We start from the raw sequence: 2,198 nt of genomic DNA, 5'->3' as shown, positions 1-2,198 counted from the left end.
CCCCACCCCGCGGCCCCCGCGGCTCGCGCGCCCATGCCGGCTGGCTCTGGTGCGGCTAGCCGCCGGCTAGAGCGAGCGTGTGGGGCCCGGCTGGGGCCCAGCTGGGGCCCGGCTGGCTGGGCTGGCCCGCACTGGACTAGCAACGCCACGGACGGGACCCGCTGCACCGCCGCTCACTGCACCCGCGCTGCACCGCGCTGCAGCCTGGCGTGCGGCAGGTCCGAGACCGCGGGACCGCGGGGCCGCAGCGCGCGCAGCTGCAGCCGGTGCAGCGCGAGCAGCGTGAGTCACCCGGGGAGTAATACTAAATAGCAAGTGAGCCACTGCTCCTCTTGTTCTCCGAGCTCTGCGCCGCTCCGCTACCCTCGATTAAAAACACGCACACAATCGGCCACCCCCGTCACGGTGCTGCCGGCCGCGCCACCCCGAAAATGTTGTCACACAAACCGTGTTGTGTGTTGTTGTATCGACAACGAAAAAGTCGGGGACTTTTCACCGCATTACTTGACGAAAGTGGGACGGAGAAGCGCGTCGATCCCTTTTCTATTATGATATCGTTTTACAAGCGCTTTCGTTGTTCGTCGCGTCGCCCAGAGGAGGGTCTCCCCTATTGTGCGGAAAGCAGGTCAACCTGTCAGGTTTAGGGGCGGGCCGAGGGGTGGTGGGGAAGGGAAGGGAGGGGGGGGGAGGTGCTCTATGAGTCCGGTCCACTAAATTTTCTCCGGTCGGTCGGTCGGTGGGTCAGCAGGAGCAACAAGCAGCAACAACAACAAAAGCATGTCAGCGGGAGGGACAGGATGCAGCTCGCCTCTCTCGACAGGTTGCCGTGCAAGCGTGTGTAGGGCGCGTGCCTTGTCCTATTGTGCGCCATGCGTGAAAGAGGCGATGAAAATTGGCGCAAAAACGCACACAAACACGGGGGAGGGTCTGGACCGGGTCGGGAGGCAATCCAGGCCCCCGTGACGACGGGGCGGTCCGATTGAAAGTGAAGTGAAGGCTGGAGCCGGCGTGATCCTGGCCCTGGCCCCGTGTTACGTGTCTCTTATTGATCAAGGCAAGGCCCTGCAGCCGACGCACTCACAGCCACACGCACCGCCAGCAGGACAAGCAACAGGTCGCCCCCTCGGCTTGCCCCAGTCACTTACTCGCTGACCAACCTCATCTCTAGGCGCGCGCTGAACTCAGGCAAAGAACATGCAGGGTGGGCATCGTCCGGTTTTCTGGGTTACTCTGCACTGGATGCAAGTGTGCGCGGGTGGGTTTGCCAACAGCCGCTCGTCATGCCGGCTTACGGCCCCGTGCGAGTATGCAACCCGTCCACACGCCTGTAGCCGGTACAGTATTACCAGAAAAACGGGCGGCGCAGGTCACCCTCTTACGTCGCAAACGTTTAATTCTTGTCCCAAATCGTTTCTAGTGCGTCGCACGGAGACGGCGTGCACAGCACACAGCACGGTGCCCGGGGGTGAAGGAGTCGTCGCTCGTCCTCGCTTTGGTCGATGTTTGCGAGGAGGATGAATCCGGAGAATCCGAGGTTCGCGAGGAGACACGACGTCAAAACTATCAAAGAGTCAGGGCCACTCGGCTAATTGTCCGCTAAAGGTGGCGGAGGGCCATCGCCCTCTCCGGACGGCGACGTCGTGCTCGTTCCAGGAACGGCCGTGCCGGGCACACGACGGCGGGGGCTGCGCGCCGGAGCACCACGGCGAGGGAGGAGGACGCCGTTGTTTTGACTCGAAGGGACACGGGCTGGACAATGGGGGGAGTCAGTCAGTCAGATATTTGTAGGTCAGCGCGTACCTCGCTCAGAGGAGCCCATCAGTTGCGGGGGTCTTGAGGGGCCGGCCCGGCGGCGCGCCTGCTCCGCGGCCTTGGAGGCAGGGGAGGCGGTCGCGGTCTGGGCAGGCTGCCCGCGAGCCCCGCGGTGCAGCAGTGTCGCGTGGCCCACGGCCCACACCCCGACGAGCCTTTGAACAAAGCAGGACGAAACCGGCGTTCAAAGTTTATATTTCCGACTTGCCGCGCCTGACGGTGTCATCCAGTAAACGCCAAACCGACGCGATGGAAGCCTTGTGAGCTGGTCTACATTCAGCAGTCGTTTGTTATTTACGATTCGACAATACGATAAACGTCGTCCTCCCCTTCATTGACGGGGTCTTTATCTCCCTTATCCTTATCACTTGCGAGGCGCCCCCCCC

The sequence above is a fragment of the Frankliniella occidentalis genome, unplaced genomic scaffold (genome assembly GCF_000697945.3).
Source record: "Frankliniella occidentalis isolate FOCC.00 unplaced genomic scaffold, Focc_3.1 Scaffold1882, whole genome shotgun sequence".
Taxonomy (NCBI): Eukaryota; Metazoa; Arthropoda; class Insecta; order Thysanoptera; family Thripidae; genus Frankliniella; species Frankliniella occidentalis.
This window is presented reverse-complemented; position numbering follows the sequence as displayed.